Here is a 20,170-nt window from a genome sequence, read left to right on the forward strand (position 1 = left end):
GATTACACAGAAGCATACTAGTAACTCTGAGCTTATGTCCCTTTTGTATCTCTGAGCCTTTAGTAAAGTACTAAATGTTCCAGCCTGGTCTCAGCTGTGTACTACAGGAATATTAAGAGAAGACTCATCTCTGGGTCAGAAAATTAAACAGAAAGCAACAAGGGATTCCCTAATGTCCGCAGGTGATCAATAGTTCTTACTGTGAACTTCAATTATTTCACCCCATTTTTCCTTCTAAAGCCAATTCTGAAAGATTCTGATTTTAATTTATTAAAATAGAAAGTAGTTTTTTCCTATAAAAAAAATGAAGATTACTGTAAACCCAGGACTATCTGATTCCAAATCTGTATTTGTATTAGCTGCTAACAATATTTCACATTGTCTCTGAAATACTATAGAAAACTGATCAGCAAAAGTATGGGAGATAATTATTTAAGAGAAGGAGGAGGAAAGTGGAAAGAGAGAGGGAAAGAGAGAGGAAAGGGGGAAAGAAGGGATTTCACCAAAGCATAAAAAGTCATTGTGGACTGAATGTCAAAGATGGAAATATTTGCCAAAACCGGTTTGGCTCAGCGGTAGAGCGTCAGTCTGCAGACTGAAAGGTCCCAAGTTCGATTCCGGTCAGGGGCATTTACGTTGGTTGCGGGCACATCCCCGGTAGGGGGTGTGCAAGAGGCAGCTGGTCAATGTTTCTTTCTCATCGACATTTCTAGCTCTCTATCTCTCTCCCTTTCTCTCTGTAAAAACATCAATTAAAAAAAAAAAGATGGAAATATTCCAATTTAATATATGCACTTAGCAAATATGGAGAGTAGTACCTGATATATAGTTAGCATCTGATATGTGTTAATTCCCTTTCTTAGGAACAAAGATAAGAGCCATAGAGAAATATGGCTCAAGTGTAATGATATTAGAACAGATATCCAACAACAAAACACTCCACATTTCCTTATTAAAAACATTCTATAGGTAAGGAGAACCCAGAATTGTGGCAACTATAAAATTCATACATCAGTTCTCGCTTTCAAACAAAAAGGGGAACACACTCTCTCACTTCTCCAATATGTTTAAACACAAAAACACACACAAACTCATGAATTCCTTAAACTGAAAAATCATTTGCTTTCTCAAGGCATATCTTTCTATAGCTGCCAAAAGTCACAAAGATTCAAGGCACTTCAGATTTCAGGTGCCTTATGTACAAAGTTACCCTGCAAAAATACCCTCCCAACGAACATCAGCAGAACGCCTTCCTGTTTTTCACCTTGTATGTTTACTTTCACATCTGCTGCATAAGATAAAAGGAACAATGGGGACATCAACCACATGACTGTGTCATACCAACCCGGAAATGAAGCTATGAAGCCAGAGTTGCTGTGAAATGGGTCTTCAGACACGCAGACTTAAAAACGTTATAGGATAAGTCTGAATTAAATCCAAAGATCACCACTAGACAAAACCATATATTTCTACATAGCTATAGTTGTTTATAAAAAATAATAATATACACACAATAAATACCAAACTTAAGGAGAAAAACGTATGGGTCAAGATGCAAAAATTATTCTTCTTAACCAAAGGTTATTCTCCACATTTCCATGAGTTCGGATTTTAACAAAAGTAAAAGGGAATTAACACTTATTTTTTGAGTATCAGTATGTGACAGGCACACTGCAAGGTTTATTTTTGTTTGTTATTACTATGTATTCTGTGTAATGTGGGTATTATCCTCATTTTACAGAAGAGGAAACAGGCATAGAAAAGTACTTTCACAGAATCACAATCACTAAGAACTCATATTTTGGCAGTAGTCCTGCATCCAAATCTCTCTTTCCCCACTTGCTCATGGGCATATAAAGATGAAGCAGTATAGAATGTGATTTTGAAGCCAATTTTTCACTATTGAACATTTCTTGTCAACCAGTGTTTATTAACAGTCTTATTAGAAATAATACAACTAGCAAGGATCAGTCAACAAAAATAGCACCCAGGAAAAAAAAATTACTAGGTAAATCTTGCTAAGTAGATGACATCCATTTTTTTAAAAATATGAATTGGATATTGGTTATTATGAAAAATTGTTAATTTTCTTAGGTCTGATAATAATAGTATTGTGGTTATGTAGGATAACATCTTTATTCTTAGGAGAGGATTAAAATGTCATAAATCTGCACCTTACTTTTAAAAAAAAATTGGGCCGAAACCGGTTTGGCTCAGTGGTAGAGCGTCGGTCTGCGGACTGAAAGGTCCCAGGTTCGATTCCGGTCAAGGGCATGTACATTGGCTGCGGGCACATCCCCAGTAGGGGGTGTGCAAGAGGCAGCTGGTCGATGTTTCTCTCTCATCGACGTTTCTAGCTCTCTATCCCTCTCTCCTCCCCTCTGTAAAAAATTAATAAAATATATTTTAAAAAATAAAAATAAATTGGTTTTAAAGAGAGAGGAAGGGAGGGTAGGAAAGGGACACTGATCTGTTGTTCCACTTATTTATGCATTCATTGGTTGATTCTTGTATGTGCGCTGACTGGGGATCAAACCCACAACCTTGCAATTCAAAATGACAGTCTAACCAACTGAGCTACCTGGCTATGCCTCTGAATCTTACTGTCCAAGAAATTAGGATACATGTACACATATAAAGAGAGAGGTCATCAGAAGCAGAGTCAAAATTATAACCCAGGTCTAAAATCTTAATTAACTGGAATTCACATTCTCTCTACACCCCTGTATGTCTAGTGTGTTCCCTTTGTTATGTACCTAGCTACTATACTATGCAATATTTGTGTTTGGGAGAATGGGAAAGACAATGAAAGTCATGACATTGATTTTTTTGCCCTCCAGAAGCTGATAATCTTATTAGGAATACAAATTTTATAAAATAATACATGACAAATAAATGGTGTGGAACAAATAAATGCTGTGAGAGTTCAGAAGAGGATACCAATAAACCTCCAGAGAATAAAATATCTTTAAAACCTCTTCCCTTTAACAGATTTCTTATTCTTGGCCTCTTTCCCCTTACCCGTATTTTCCGGCGTATAAGACGATCCCCTAATTTTACAGTTAAAACATAGGTTTAGGCCTATATTCGCTGTATAAGACTACCCCCCACTTCAAAGAAAAGACTTACTTTGCCGTCAAGATCTGCAGGTAATTTTTGTGCAATTTTTGGTCTTTTGCCCCTGATTTTCGGTTGACTTTTTTTCATTTCAAAAGTCGTCTTATACCCTGGAAAATATGGTAAGTACTTTTCCTTTACTTAACTTACTTGGCAACAACTGACTTAATTATTTCCTACCTAACAAAATTATCTGGAGACTATCTAAACATAAAATACATATTTTGCTTGCTTGAAACACAGGATATTATTTTTTAAATGAAATACTTTTCACATTTTCACTGGGGAAAAAAGCACTAAATATACTATCTGAATGTTCTTGTCTTCAGAAGCAATTGCGTTGTTTCAAGTATTGAGGATGCCAGAAAGCTTGAAGGTTTAAAAATAACCTCACAAAGAGCTCATTTCCAACACCAGATGGAAAGAAATTACTCTAAAGACATGTGTGGGAGGACATATATACAACATCATATGACACCATGCAAAGATTTATATAATTACGTAATACCATCGAAACTAGCAGGACTTTTGCAGGTAGTAAGTTAGCAACAGTATCAATTCTCTGAATCATTAAAAAGATAAAAGGGCAAAACACAGCAAGTGGGTGGTAGCAAAACAAAAAAAGCCTTCACTTTAAACTGCCTTCCATGTGTCCCTGTCGCACACTGAAACAGGTTGGCAGGTAAAATTTGAGGCTTAAAAACCTTGGAGCTCTTTTTTTTTTTTTTTTTTTTTTTTTTTTTTTTTTACAGAGAGGAAAGGAGAGGGATAGTTAGAAACATCGATGAGAGAGAATCATCGATCAGCTGCCTCTTGCACACCTCCCACTGGGGATGTGCCTGCAACCTAGGTACATGCCCTTGACCGGAATCGAACCCGGGACCTTTCAGTCCGCAGGCTGATGCTCTATCCACTGAGCCAATCCGGTTTCGGCAACCTTGGAGCTCTTGACAGTTCTGCCATATGGTCAAAACTGGGGGGTAAATAGTAGGGGAAAATGAATTTCAACAATTTGTACCAAGTCTATTATTAAGGTGAAACACTTTTCACTTGAATACATGTAGAACATCAAATTGGTAAATTAAAATACATACTTGACATATCAATTAAAATGATCCTTTTTTTATACGATATTTGATTTTTGTATTAAAAGTTATACTGTTAAGATAGCATGTAGGCCTGGCCAGTGTGGCTGAGTGGTTGAGCATCAACCCATGCACCAAGAGATCACCGGTCAATTCCGGGTGATTCCTATTAGGAGCACATGCACAGATTTCCACTCAAGCCCCAGAAGAAGGCAGCCGTTTGATGATGTTTCTATCACCTTCTCCCTCCCTCTCTCTCTAAAATCAATAAAAAGATATTTTTTAAAATATAGCAGTTAGCATTGTGTTAAAATGATTCTGATAAGGTTACTTAATTTATGTAAGCATTAAGTAATGGCTAAACAGCAATCAATCACAAATGAAGCTTGGCATATTATTGTATATTCACAAATTACCAAAAGTATACATTTTTATTACACTTGTAGGTCACAGTCTTAAATTTAACTATTTCAAAATACCCTGTGCTTTAACATTAAACCACTGAGAGTTTCTCACTCAAGACTTTTAATCATAACTTTTTATGATTCAATGTAGATATTGTCAAAATGTAATATAAAAGTTTTCTGAGTGAATATTAATGTAGAAAGTACATAAACATCAGTCTATGTTATGTCCAGTGCTACAATTCAGGCGTGTAGAGGGCCTACCAAAGTTAATTTTGATTAGGATAATTTTTGTAGAAGATAGAAGGCACAAAGAGCAGGTAGGATGCATTTGTAAATCAGAATTACACATAGGAATACCCATGATATCCTATTTTATCTTCTGATTTCCACTTATTTAAAAAAAAAAAAAATTGAAGTGCTCCAATCCCTATCAGTAGATAATATTAATAAATAGAATTATAGATACACATTGAATACAGATAGAATAGATAATATGAGTCGAGTATCTACTGCTTCTTCCAATCGTATTTATCATTATACATTTTTTTAAATTTCTAGTCATAGTTCCCATCCATTTCATCAGACAATCCTGCCTCTTTCTACCCAATCTGCAAGATTACTTCAATCCTATCCAAAGTCCACTTCACATAGCTCAGAAACAACTTTAATTTCTACAGATTGAGATTGCTCTGAAAATTAGGAATGACAGAAGAGGTCCTAGGTTAATTGAGTGGAAGTGACTCAAACAGCCTTCAGCCATGGAAGGGAGAGAGTAGCAATTTAATAAACAATCACAATTTAATCCATATGGATTTATCTTGGAGATAATAAGAGATAACGACAAAATGAGAACTGGTATTAATAAATGCAATGAAATAATAAGTAATAAAATAAACATGATACCAGAATGGCTCTGGAATTTCTATATAGGAGTTTTAGGGGTAGCATATTTACTTATGTGACTTGGGGAGAAAGCTGATGAAGATTAGGGGGTAGGGTATATTAAAGTCTCTCCAAGTCATTCCTTGAATTGTATTGGCCATGCTCATGGTATGTTGCTTTTCTTTAAAGTTAAAAGAGCTAGCCAATTTATTTTCAAATACTTCAAGATGGGTATAATTCCGTTTTAATAAAATAATTAACAAAAATAAGTGTAAACAGACTTTGATCATAATCAGATTCTCTCAGATTCTTTCTTTTTTTAAATATATTTTTATTATTGACTTCAGAGAAGAAGGGAAAAGGAAAGAGAGATAGAAATATTAGTGATGAAGAGCATCATTGACTCCTGCAGGCCCCACACTGGGGATCAAGCCTGCAACCTAGGCATGTGCCCTGACCAGAAATCAAACCGTGACCTCCTGGTTCATAGGTCAAAGTTCAACCACTGAGCCATGCTGGCTGGGCTATACCTATTTTCATTATCCTTCTCACTGTGTATTCCTTAAATAGAAGCAGAGTAAATAAAAATACTAACCTAACCCAGTGTGTACATCAAAGTGTATGTTACACTGCATTTTATTGAACAAATCATGATCCCACTCATAAAAAGGACACACAGTAAATCGTCAGTCACATACCAACAAACTTAGACAACAAAATTAACATATATATTTGAAACCTGGCTCTTCTCTAACTAAAAGCTAATATAGTAGTAAATGCAATGAACCAATTACCTTCCAATAATTCTAGATTCTCTGCATAAATAAGGCCTGTAACTAATCATATGTTATTTTTATAACTCTTTTAAAAGTTTTAAAAAGTTTCATCTTTGGGGCCTTATTCAGGGGGGGAAAAACGCAAAGTAGCTCATTAGAACTATTATTGTTTAGCTGATAAACAAAATAAGGTAATTCCATGCTCAAGCAATAGGGGAAAACAATTCCTTTAGAGGTAGTAATTAATCTGCATATAAATATGCACATGACCAATCATGAATCTGACAAGACTCTTGGAAAATATACTGGTAGCACTTGGGCTGGCCTGCTTCTTAGATGACACAGAGATAGATTATGATACAAAGTACACTCCTACTGGTTTAAGAACCAAAGTCAGCCCACAACGGCCACTGCTATTCTAAAGTTATAGTATCAGATCACCAATATTAAATTGGATTTGAACACTCAGAATGCAATATAAGCAAGCCCGACCACTCACATCACAAATTATAGACTAACATACTTTAAATCTCAGTATACTGGTAAGCATATCAAAGTTCCTGCAGAGAATTCAAGAATCCCTTGACTACTACTATGCAACACTTCTGACAAGCTTACCTGAAAGCTTTCTTAGGAACAGGAAGAAGGAAACAAAATAGCACTGTAAGCATGCTATCTCCTATAATATGAACCTATTCAAAATTAAAGAGCATAAACTAAGGAATGAGGTGGAAAGCTAGCATGATGCTTTCTTGTGTGCAGCTTGAATTTAACATTTCTGGAAATTTAAATGAAATGTTAAATTCAAGCTGCACACAAGAAAACATCATGCTGGTAAACTTTGCATGTGGGGCACAAACCTGACAAAAGAGAACAACAAGAAAAATATATAGGTCATATCTCAACAAAATGCCACAACCATTTTTTTTCAGAGGAGACAGGAAGCATTTAAAATCACTTAAGCCAGGCTGGCCGGGTGGCTCAGTTGGTTGGGCCCGGCCCTGTAACCCTTCCTCTCTCTGCAAAAAAAAAAAAAAAAAGGTTTCTGGTTCAATTCCCAATGAGGGTGTATATGGGAGGCAACCAATCAATGTTTCTCTCTCTCTTTCTTTCTTTCTCTCTCTCTCTCTTCCCTTATTCTCTCTCTCTAAAGCAAATAAAAATATCCTTGGGTGAGGATTTTTAAAAAGTCACTTGTAAATTTAGAAGCGTTTCTCACTTCTCTAGTGGAAAAAAAAAGGAGATAAAATTAAAGTACTTTTAAATAAACAAAGAGGGAGATTTGTATATTTTTGGTTAATATTATATAAATTATTACATAATGTTATTTTATATATTCTATTGAGGATAACCCTACTTGAAAAAACGGGTTTATTCACCATATTTACTACTTTAATGCAATAAATAGGATTTAACTAACATTTAGGAAATATTGGCCCTTAGGTCACCAAGAAAGAAATGCGGAAAGCAAGCAGAGATCCACCTAAAGATAGAACTTCATTCTTCTACCGTGTTTCCCCGAAAATAAGACATCCTCCGAAAATAAGACCTACTTATAGGTTTCCTTCTGAGTGAAATATAAGGCATCCCCCCGAAAATAAGGCCCCCCAAGGCTAACCATGAGAGATTTGGTCCACTGATTCTGAAAGAAATGGAGTCACAAGAAATTCACCAGGAAATTCAGGAATTGGATTGTTATGATGATGTTCCAGAAGATGATGACATGATTGTCATTGAATAAATGAGTAAATTCTTGATACTGTAGGATTCACAGTTTGTCTGGTTTGTGTTGACAACTGCTGTACTACCGTACCGGATACAGGTAATAAATTTCCTTTCTTTTCATTTAACAATAAATGTGTACCGTATTCTTCTTCATGGAAAAATAAGACATCCCCTGAAAATAAGACCTAGCGCATCTTTGGGAGCAAAAATTAATATAAGACACTGTCTTATTTTCGGGGAAACAGGGTAGCTTAGTCTATTTGCTGATAGCCAGAGTTTCCAAGCATTAAACGACGGAATTCTTAGCTCTGAGTAGAATGGAAGCCTAAGAGCTTTTCTTAATCTACCATCAACCATCATTCACCATGAGCTGCACACATTGATGCGGTTCTTAGGACTTAAATCCTTTTAATGAACACCACTTAAAGAAAATTCAATAATGAAGCTCAAAGAAACTTCAAAACAAAACAAAAAATTCCATCAAGTTCCTTCAACATAGGGAACTTTTCCTCACATTTCAAATTACTAATATAGTTCATATTTCTAAGGTAAGAAAACTGAAAACCTTCAAAGGAATATACACATATGACAAGCATAGATGAAACCACATTGCCAGAAGTACAGAGATGGGAAAATATGGGTTATTGCTGAGCAGTTCTTTTTGGTTGGAAAATATAAGTAATGAGGAGAATACCTACAGAAACAGAATAAATTTTTATTGTTTAAGCAGTTAAAAAAAAGGGGGGGGGGGCGCGGGGAGCATAAAGGTGGAAAGATAGATTGAGGTCAAATTGTATAAGGCCCAAGCCGGCAGGCAGACATCCCTGGAGGGCTCCCAGACTGTGAGAGGGTGCAGGCCAGGCTGAATTTCATGCACCAGGCCTCTAGTATTGTATAAGGACTTATAAACCATTTGGTATAATACACTAGTATAAATGTTGAGAGAATTTTGGTAAGGCCTAAGGATTAAAATCATTTATTTCTAAGCCTGAATTCAACTACACAAGGAAAAAGGTATAGTTTTGTTACTAGAAGAGAAAGGAATCAGGTTAGCATGCTCAGCTTGGGTCTACTAGTGAGTTCACTTTTAATAGTAGCAAATATACTGTACTTCATGTCCCCAGGGATATAAATGATGCCTATTGCCCTGACCAGTTTGGCTCAGTGATAGAGCGGTGGGCAGTGGACTGGAAGGTCCCGAGTTTGAATCCTGGTCAGGGCACATGACTGAGTTGCAGGCTCCATCCCCGGTAGGGGGCTGCAGGATGCATCAATGTTTCTAACTCTCTATCCCTTTCCCTTCATGTCTGTAAAAAATCAATAATTTAAAAAAAAATAATAATGCCTATCTTTACCTTAATTATCACCTTTCTTTAGAAAGCACTCTGAATTAGCACCTTCATTCCAAAGCAATCTGATGCTCGGTTATTATGCCCATTTTTAAATCTGTCATTTACCGAGTGCTTCCCGTGTGCTGGATATTCTGCTGTATATTCTACATGGATTATATAATACTAATCACATCCCAAGAAACTATTTTATAAAGCCAAGCACTGTCCAGCGAACAAAGAACGTGTATGTTTCTAATTTAGAGAAAAGGAAAACGAAGAGTGGTTACGTTTCCATAGCAAGTAAGGGTTAATGCTACATTCACAAAATTGGGATGAGAAGTTTTAGACAAGGCAGACACAGATACAGATATAGATGATATCTTACATATGTGTGTGCCTGTCTACTTCATTAAAAGGACCAAACCAACTGAAGTTTTTGCCTGAGAATGCTGAGTACAGTAATGATACAGTATATCCTCAAGAGAGTATAAAAACCACTATAATAATATCCAGGATACAAGACATCACCATGTCTTACAATTTCCCCTAAAAACAGAAAGGTACAAAATAGCAGCTGTGAAATCATCCAGGCTACTAAAAAAAGCTCAGCATCTCTTAAACACACACACACACACACACACACACACACACAAAACAAAACAAAACAAAAAAACAAAAAACCACTATCTCCTAATCAGCAATACATACAACGCCAACACCGGGCAAGTCTCCGCAGACTAGTCATTTATGGCGGGTACAGTGAGAGAGACAACAGGATGACAGTCGCTGTCATGCGGCCAGAAACCAAGCCGCCAGCGAGGTTTCACGTGAGATCGCTTTCCCTTCCAGAGAATGCCCGGCCGGAGGCTGAGCCCGTCCTGGCAGAGCCCCGGCGGGAAGCACAGCCGGCTGAGGGCTCTGGAGGGGGAGCTCCATCCAGGCCTCCACAGGTACCAAAGGGGGGGGGGGGGGGGAGAGCCCCGTGAGCAGGAGGACAGATTTCCAAGCCGGCAGATGCGCGAACCGAAAAAGGAGGTCACGCTGCGAAGAGAATAGATTTAACCCTTCGGTCCCGGGCACCGTGGAGACCGAGGGGGCGCGCCTCAGCCCTCCGTGCGGGCGAGGCGGCTGGAGGACACGGTGTCTGTGGCGGGAAGGCCTGGACGTCCCCGCGGCGGGCCCGCCGCCCCTCAGGTGGCGCCCCGACTCCTCCAGGAAGCCCGCCGCCTCGTCCGGAGGAAGCGCCCGCCGCCGCCGCCACACCTCCACCTCCCCACACCCGCCATCCGGCTCTCCTGCGGTGATGGACGGACCGGACCACGCACATTTCCCCGCGTCAGAAACACATCCCAAGCCTAACTTCGAACGGCTCCCCGAGCCCGGCCCCACCTCCTGCTCCGCGGGCCCCGCGTCCCGGCCGCATGCCGCCCCTCAGCCTCCCGCGTCCGGCCGCGGCCGCCCGGCCATCGCCCCCGGGCCCGGGCCTGCGGCGGCGGCTGGAGACAAAGAGGCGGCTGCGGCGCCACCGCGGCCGCCAGGACCGTCCCCTCGGGGACAGCTCCGCGCCCCGCCTCCCGCCGCCCCGCTCCGCACGCGGCAGCCGCCGCGCCTCGCCTCACCGGGGCTCCGGGGACCGGGGTCCCGCGCCCGCCGCTCGCCGCAGCTGCCGGAGGAACAATGGCAGGAGGAGGTGCCCGCGTCCACGGCTCCGGCCCTCTGCGGCTCCCGGGCTCGCCGGCAGCAGGCGAACTGACTGACTAACCCGCCGGCGGAGGGAGGGAGGGAGCCAGTGAGCGAGCGGGAGGCTGCGCCGCGCGCCCTCCCGCCTTCCCTCCGCGGAGCGAGGCCGCCCGGCCCGCAGCCAGCCCGCCCGCCCGCGCGCCCCTCCCCCTCGGGTCGCCACAACATTGTAGTAAATTCCTATTGGACGGCGCCGGAGGGGGGGAGGGGGCTGGGCCGCGGCCCGCCCTCCCATTGGCTGAAGCCGAGTTCTGATCCCCACCCCCTTCGCCGGTAAGGAATGGGGAGGGGAGAGAAAAAGAGGGGCAAGGCGAGGGGGCTGGAGGCGTGTGCGCAGGCGCCGGTCGAACCCGCTCAGGAGTCCGGGTGCTCTTGGCCTGCAGCGGCACCCACGTGGGGGATGAGGCAGCCAGTTCCCGGGACGAAGGTGAGGCCCTTTCCACCCGGAGGAGGGCCAGATAATAACAGGCCGAGATTGGAAAGCCTCAGGGAAAGGTGAAGGTGCTGCCAGACGACTCCAGCTGACTGCCCCCCCTGCATGCACCTTGGTTAAGTCACCGAGCTTTGCTGGGCCTCAGTTTCTCCTTCTAGGAACTTGACCATCTCTTGATGCCATTCTAACCCGACATTCGGTTAGACGTTACCTCTCCTGGCAACTGTGTAATGCCTGAAATGGAAGCTAAGTGTGGCCACGCCAAGATTTCTGTGTTTTAAGGACCTCCTAATTCTGCCCTGGCACCCTCAACATCATAAAAATAAAAAAAAATAATAAAAAAAACTACCAGAACTTAGGGTTGCTCTGACAATTGCCTTGTGTGCATTGATTTCCTTTCAGAAGTTTCAGAGGCCGCTTGATCTTTCACATTTCCTGCCAGGTTGTTCTCTGAACAGGCTGGGGCCCCACAGAGCAGAAACAAGGCTCTGTTTGAAGCATGGTCTCTATAAGGTAAGACAGGTTCTGCTATTCCCATGTCAGAGAAGAAGCAGCCCAAGCAGAGAGGCTTAGAGCTGCCAGGATAAGAAGCCAGACAATCTGATATCAGAGCCTGTATGTGCCAGCTACACTGTCTCGGTATCTAATCACAGCCCTCTCACATCTCAGCTCAGCCTCAAGAAACCGACTACCTAGGTTCAGTTCTCAAACTCCAGCCCTCCTTAATGGTTTGGCCTCCTCTATGCCAGTTTCAGACTCCACAAAATGGGATAATAATTTCTACTTCGTAAGAGGTACTGTAGGAATTAAATGAGTTAAAATATGTAGTTCTTAGAACAGTGCCTAGCTCATAGTAAGAGCTACAGAATTATTACTGCTATTTGGAGACTAAAATATGGCCTGGGAGATGTGGAGCTGGCTGACATAATAATAATATCTTTGTTAAGCACTCAATTGTCAGCACTGAACTGAGCACATTATATGAATTATCTGTTTGAAACATCCTGAGAAATCCTAGAGGACCACCAGGTAGTCACCAGACTACCCTATCTGAAGCTGCCTCCACTCACACCCCCTTGTCCTGCTTTCATTTTACTTCATAGCATTTACTTTTTACCTGACTTGACTACATTATGTATTATTTGTTTGCTGTCCTTCTCAACAAACTGCTGCAATATGGACCCACTATACTACAAGCCCCAGGAGGACAGGGACTTTGTCCCTCTTTTTCATTTAATGAGCAAGTCATCCTATATAATAAAACCCTAATATGCAAATCGACCAAACGGGGGAATTACTGGTCGCTATGATGCACACTGACCACCAGGGGGCAGACGCTCAACACAGCAGCTTCCTTCTGGCGGTCAGTGCTCTCCCACAGGGGGAGGCCGCTCAGTCAGAAGCTGGGCTCACGGCTGGCAAGTGCAGCAGCAGTGGCAGAAGCCTCTCCTGCCTCCACTGCAGGCGGGTGGTAAAAAGCGAGGGGTCCTGGACTACGAGAGCCCCAGACTGCGAGAGGGAAGTCCGACTGCGAGATGATGCAGACCAGGCTGAGGGACCCCCTCCCCACTCCAGTGCACAGTTTTTATGCACTGGGCCTTTAGTTTTATATATAAGGAAGCTGAGGGTTATAAGGTCAGGTGACATGGCCAAGGTCATTCTGTGTACTACCGTGTTTCCCTGAAAATAAGACATCCTCCGAAAATAAGACCTACTTACAGGTTTCCTTCTGAGTGAAATATAAGGCATCCCCCCGAAAATAAGGCCCCCCAAGGCTAACCATGAGAGATTTGGTCCACTGATTCTGAAAGAAATGGAGTCACAAGAAATTCACCAGGAAATTCAGGAATTGGATTGTTATGATGATGTTCCAGAAGATGATGACATGATTGTCATTGAATAAATGAGTAAATTCTTGATACTGTAGGATTCACAGTTTGTCTGGTTTGTGTTGACGACTACCGTACTACCATACCGTATACAGGTAATAAATTTCCTTTATTTTCATTTAATAATAAATGTGTACCGTATTCTTCTTCATGGAAAAATAAGACATCCCCTGAAAATAAGACCTAGCGCATCTTTGGGAGCAAAAATTAATAGAAGACACTGTCTTATTTTCGGGGAAACAGGGTAGGTGTGAAGTGTACCTGTTCTTGAATATTCTGGTCCCCTGTTCAGCCATGCTTCTGACTGGGAGCTCCGGCTCTACCACCTTTGTGCCTCAGAGGCTTCCTACAATAGACCTGGAAATCTGCTAGCATGAAGGATAAATCCACAAGACAGCTCACCGCTGCCACCAAATTCAGATTCATAAAGACCAATATTCTCTGTGTTGTGAAGTGCTAGGTAATGACAAGCATATTAAAGAGGCTTGTTTTGATGCCCTGAGTGTACAATATTTAATAAACATCACCCTGAAAAAGGTCGGAGGTCACAGGCTAGCAGAAAATGACTAAACAGCCAGGTGTAAACCACTCTTAAAATCCACATCCAAGAACTGTTAGCACAGGCTTTATAGAATCTGAAAGACTTAAATTCTAGTCCTAGCTTTTAGCCTGAAGATGCAAGAGCTCTGTAAATTATAAAGGACCATCCACACAAGGGGGGTTTTTGTTATTAACTAGGTGCACACCATCACCAGCAAGGTTAAATACCCAGTCCCTGAGGATAGCTGGGCCCAACACGTAATTGGGGGTTGTGGGTAGCGATTGCCCAATCTGAAGGTAGAGAAACTACCCTTCCTCATGTGCCCATCTGTCTTCTCAAAAGAGGCTTCTGCAAACCACACATTGAGCCCCAGCTCACCCTGCAGAGGCCGCCATTGGGTACCAAGGATAAAGGTCTCAAGCATCATTTCTGAAGCTAATCACCGAAGCAGAACCTCAGAGCCCCACCCTGCCTGCTCCAGGCACACATCTGGGTAGTGGCGGTGCCGTGCTCCAAGCCCCAGGATAGGGTCTCTAGGGTCCATCTCTCTCCCGCCTGCCAGCTGAGCCCGCCACTGCTCCCCCACCACCCCTCCTGTTCCCTCCTAGGGAATACAGGCCCTGCTGGCTGCCTGTCAGCCCAGGAGCGGTCAAGGCCACTAAGCAAAAAAAAAAAAAAAAAAAAAAAAAAGACAGGCATGAAAGGGTCCTAACCCTTCCCCATTGCAAACTGAGCTCCAGCAAAAGCAAACACCAGCTGCATGAAAGAGAGTGAAATCAGATGGTGAAATTAGGTGGTGAGCAGTGGGGAAGGACAGAGAGGGTATAGGTGGGGCCTCCGGTGACCTGGAAGAGATGAGATTGAAAGAAAGTGGGTGTGGGGGGGGGGGGCACGGTTGGAATCTGAGCCATTACCAAATCTGGGGCATGGGCGTATTAGGGACGCAGCTGGCCTGACACCCCAATGATAGGGCTCATGGAAAACCTTTGTCTGTTGGAGTGGGGAGGGTAACAAGAGATGAAGACGGCTTTGAAAAGCTGGGCCCACAGTAAAGTGTTCTGAACAACCACTACTGAATAAAAACCAATCCTGGCACCAAAATTACATGAAGAGTGGAGCTTTCCATCCTGCCCATGGTCATAAAACTGTAGTCATTTTAGACCTATTAAACACAAATGATAAATCAAGCAAGCCATAACAGGGTGGGAAAATTACTGTTCATATAGTGGTATGCCTCTCTAGGGGGATTGTTTTTAGTAGCAGGACTTGAATTGTTCATAAAAAAAAAAAATACATATATATATATATATATATATATATATATAGAGAGAGAGAGAGAGAGAGAGAGAGAGAGAGAGAGAGAGAAGAGAGAGAGAGAGAGCGAGCACCGCCCTGGCTAGCATTGTTCAGTAGTTACAGTGTCGGCCCATACACCAAAGGGTCATGGGCTTAGTTCCCAATCAAAGGCATGTACTTGGATTACAAGTTTGATCCCCAATCCCAGTCAGGGCATATTCAGGAGACAACCAATTGATGTGTCCTCTCTCTCTCTCTTTTTATCCCTGCTTCCCTCCCTTCCACTGTCTCAAAAAAAAAAAAAAAAATCAATGAGGATTAACAAAGATATATAAATATAGATATAGATATATAGATATATAAATATATTTAACTATATGTACTTATATAGTTAAAAGAAAAATTACAGTCACCATAAAGCCATCATCAGAAATAGCCAACATCAATATTTTGATGGGAGACTTCCTTTCAAGTACCATTTCTTACAGGTACAACTTTTTCTTTTTATATGTATTAAATTGTCATACAAAATTGCTAATTTTATAGTTTAAAAATGGTCAAATATCAGCAAATTGCATATGATTCAACCAATGCTTTTAAATTTTTTATTTTTTTAATACATTTTTATTGATTTCAGAGAGGAAGAAAGAAAGATAGAAACATCCGTGATGAGAGAGAATCATTAACCGGCTGCATCCTGCACACCCCCCAACTGGGGATTGAGCCCACAACTCAGGCATGTGCCCTTGACCGGAATCAAACCTGGGACCCCTTAGTCCACAGACAGATGCTGTATCCACGAGCCAAGCCAGCTAGGGCTAAAAATTTAGATCATATTGTTTTGGAACCAACTTTTTTCACCTAACAATATTATGACATTTGCATCACCATTTTTAACAGTGCCTTGTTATATTTTTATAATAATAAGTGAATATACCATAAGTGAGTTAAACCTAACTGTTGGACATTAAGGTTTATTAAATGTTTATTATTTCCCATTCTTTGCTCTTTTGTGCTACCTGATAAACACCCTTTTATCTAAATCACACCAGCGAGTCTCCTTCTAGTATGTATTGACTGCAGCATGTTTTTTAGTTACAGCATACAAGGCTGCCTGTTCCGATTGAGATAAAAGCAAAAGAAATCAGAAAAATGGAAGTCTATTTGAAAACACAGAGCATGTTTTGACCTCTTTGACACAATGCATTTTGCTTACAAAATTATATTAAACTCTGTCTTAAAGAGTTCTCTGTGCACAGTAAAAGCAAAAGTCTACATGTAAGTAAAAGAAATATATCAGGGTTGACAAGGCATGTCCTTTCTGCTGTGCAGACACTCCAAGATGCAAGAAGCAGAAGGGAAGGAAGTTGAAACTGTAAAGAAGCGGGCCTGGTGAGTAAGTTCTAAGGTATTCCTTTAGGCCTCTAGATTCACAAAAGGTTAGGACTGGATAGGACCTTAGGGATATTCAAGCCAAGTTGCTAACTTTTAAACAGTTTGGGAAAATGGGTCCAGAAACTGGAAGCGACTTACCCAAGGTCACACAAGATAGGAGTGGCAGAGCCTAAACTTGAACCTAAGCCTCCCAACCCCTACTACAAGGATCTGTTCACTGCCTTCCTCTAAGTTTCAACTACATTTCCTTCCCGAAGCTGGAGGCCAGGCTAAATTCTACAGCCATAAAACCTAGGAATGCCTAAGCTGGAAGGGACTTTAAAGAGAATGTATTATTAAAAATAGTAACAACTACATTTATGAGGTGTTTACTATGTGCCTGGCACATCCGAAGTACTTTATATGCATGGCTGCATTCAGCCTTAGAGTAACCCTGCAAGGTATTATTAGCTTCCATTACAGTTACAGAAACTACAGCCTGGAAATGGTTGGTGATTTGCCTAACATCACACAGCCTAAACTAGGTCTGTGCGATCCCACTGTCCTCTGCTCTGTACTGCTTTCTTTTTTTTTTTTTAATTTCTTTATTGATTAAGGTGTTACATATATGTTCTTATTCCCCCTTACCCCCAATCTCCCCCACTCATGCCCTCATCCCCCAATACTGCTTTCATATCACTCTCAGGAAAGTAGTCTGGAAATGATATGCAACATCAACATCTGTCCTGGCCCTGGCTGGGTAGCTCAGTTGGTTAGAGTATCATCCTGATACACTAAGATTGCAGTTTCAATCCTGGTCAGGACACACATAACAATCAACCAATGAATGCATTAATAAGTGGAATAACAAATTGATGTCTCTCTCTCTCTCTCTCTCTCTCTCTCTCTCTCTCTCTCTCTCTCTCATAAAAAAAAACACACATCTGTCCCAAGACCCCAGGGGAAGACTCTTGTGACTCCTTCTGATTACAGACATTCAAGGAGGGATCCAAGGATCTGGCCTCCCCTGCCCGCCTCTCCCCATGTCCCCGCAATCCCCTCCTCTCACCAGCTGGAGTGAGCCTAATGACCCTGATCCAGCAAAGACTCCAGCTCTCTCAAGCTTAACCCACTAATTCTCTCTCTCTGTAGAGCAGGGAACCCACTAGCTAGAGAATTTCCCAGGAAACACAGGAATAGGCTCAGTGCCATCAGCTAGTTGGGCCCCTTCTAAAACTGGTGACGTCAGCCTGGCCCTCCCCTCACGGTGGGAGAGGGCAGAGGAGGAGCTATAGGGAAGAAGGGGGGATTGGCATCCAGAAATGGCCCAGGTTTGACCCAAGATGCTCCAAAGCTGCTAAGGCAGGACCGTCCCTGAGCTGCCTATCTAGCTTATCTCAATTTCTTTAAAAAAAATAATAATAATAAATGCTTTTACTGATTTTAGAGGAGGGGGGGAGGTGAAGGGAGAACAGAGAGATAGGAACATCTCTGAGCAAGAAACACACAGATTGGCTGCCTCTTGCACTCCCCGTACCAGGGATAGAGCCCACAACCTGGGCATGTGCCTGACGGGGAATCGAACTAGTAACCTCGATTGTCTCAATTTCTAAGCCTTCCAGAGACTGGGAGGGTTTCAGTGAGGAAGAAAGAGACAAATGAATACAAATAACTGCCAGCCTTAGCTCTGCCAAACATTCCCTGTGTGACTTACCTTCTGCCTTAGTCAGATTGGGCGGCCATAACATAGAATGGGTGGCTTAGGCAACACATGTACTTTCTCAGAGTCCTGAAGGCTGGAGGTCCGAGATCAGGATGGCAACCTAGTCAGGTTCTGGTGAAGGCTCTTTTGCTGGCTTACAGGTGGCTGCCTTCTCTCTGTGTCCTTATGTGGCAGAGAGAGTGAGCTCTCTGGTGTCTTTTCTTATAAGGGCACTAATCCCATCATGAGGGCTCCTCCCTCCTGTCCTCATCTAACCCTAATTACCTCCCCAAAGCCCCATCTCCAAAGACCAACACATTTGGGGTTTGAGGTTCCAACATATGAATTGGGGTTGGGGGACTTACACAGTCAGCCCCCAACACCCTTTCTGGGCTCCCAGAGCCTCACCGGTCAAAGGGAGGCGGCAATGCCTACCCAGGATGTGACACAGGGTAGCAAGAAGGATCAAATTATGGGAGGGCTGCAAAAGGTTCTGCAGATTACAAGGCTCACACCTGCACTGCATATGATTTTTATTTTTTTATTTTTATTCGTATTCTGCTTTCAACCAAGCCAAAAAAAAAAAAAAATTTCTTCAACCCCAGGGCAAAAGCTTATCTGGAAGTGAGGACATACTGGTACCCCTTCTTCATCCAACAAACACTCATTAAGCATCTCCTTTGTATAGGGACTGGGGATCACAGAATGAATGTGGTGAGACCAGCAGCCGTAAGAATCACCATCATCGAGGGAGAATCTAAGATGGCTGCTCGGGTAGGCAACTAGCCGCAGCCGCACACAACAATTTTAATAAAATACAACTAAAATATAAAATGGACATTACCCAGAACTACAGGAAAGTCGACTGACTGGAAATCCTACAACAAGAAGCAAGGAGAAAACCAGAAGGAAGCGCGGAGGAGCTGTAAAAGCCTAAGGTACAGAGACACGCGGCGCGCGGAGAGGACGGAGCCGGAGAGGAGGGAGGCCGAGTGCCTGGCGGGCGTTCCCTAGCGGGAAGGAGATAAACACTCCGACTGTGCTGGGCCCCCGACTGCTCTGAACCCCAGTTCTGGGCCAGACCCCGGGGACTCAGGCTCAGCCATAGGGAGCTGGGCTGTAAAGCGGAACCCCGGGGTAGCAGAGAAAGGAGGTCCCGGAGGCGCGCACACTGCCCCCAGAGAAGGGACCGTCGGTTGTGCCGCGGGATTGCCCTGGCCGGAAGGAGACTGGGGCTCCAGACTGCTGTGAACGCCACCTCCAACTCCACTTCCAACTGAACTGAACCCCAATACCGGGCTCATTGTGGGAGAGCATAGACTGTTTGGCAGCAGGCGGAAATCGAGGGCACCTTTCTCTCAGAGGCGCAGGCAGCGAGCACTGAAGGACCCGCATAGGGCGGGGCTGACGGAAGCCAAAGCTGCAGGCTCCACCCTGAAACCCCGTCCCATCTGTAACTGCGAAATGCGACAACAAAATAGATCACAAACGAAAGAAATGGAGGACAAAAAGCGTCTGGATATAGAGTTCAAATCTACGCTTATAAGGTTTTTCAAGAATTTCCTAGAAAAGATGGATAAGGCCTATGAGGATATGAAAAGAGATCAACTAGAATTAATAAGGAGTCAACAAGAAATGATAAGGGATCAACAAGAAATAAAGAATACATTGTCTGAAATAAAAAATATTCTACAGAGTCCTAAAAACAGAAGGGAAGATCGCAAGAATCAAGTCAAAGATTTGGAACATAAAGAGCCAGAAGACACTCCTCCACAGAAGCTAGAAGGCAAGAGAATCCAGAAAATTGAAGATAATGTAAGAAACCTCTGGGACAACTTCAAGCGAACCAACATCAGAATTATGGGGGTTCCA

General features: G+C 42.6%; 1 protein-coding gene across 22 annotated transcripts in view; it reads right to left on the reverse strand.

Annotated features, from left to right (window-relative positions):
- Window positions 1–20,170, reverse strand: part of EPB41 (erythrocyte membrane protein band 4.1) — a 156,845-nt gene that overhangs the window by 122,169 nt on the left and 14,506 nt on the right. For 17 of the 22 annotated variants that reach the window (XM_084874843.1, XM_084874841.1, XM_084874853.1 and 14 more), the window contains exon 1: window positions 10,943–11,200. The exons of the other annotated variants lie outside the window; for them this stretch is intronic. The gene's annotated coding sequence lies outside the window, so the exon portion shown is untranslated. Of the gene's footprint in view, window positions 1–10,942; window positions 11,201–20,170 lie in introns of those variants that run through there. 22 annotated transcript variants of the gene reach the window in all.

The sequence above is a fragment of the Pipistrellus hanaki genome, assembly GCF_964339955.1.
Source record: "Pipistrellus hanaki genome assembly, chromosome: 2".
In the NCBI taxonomy this organism is placed as follows: domain Eukaryota; kingdom Metazoa; phylum Chordata; class Mammalia; order Chiroptera; family Vespertilionidae; genus Pipistrellus; species Pipistrellus hanaki.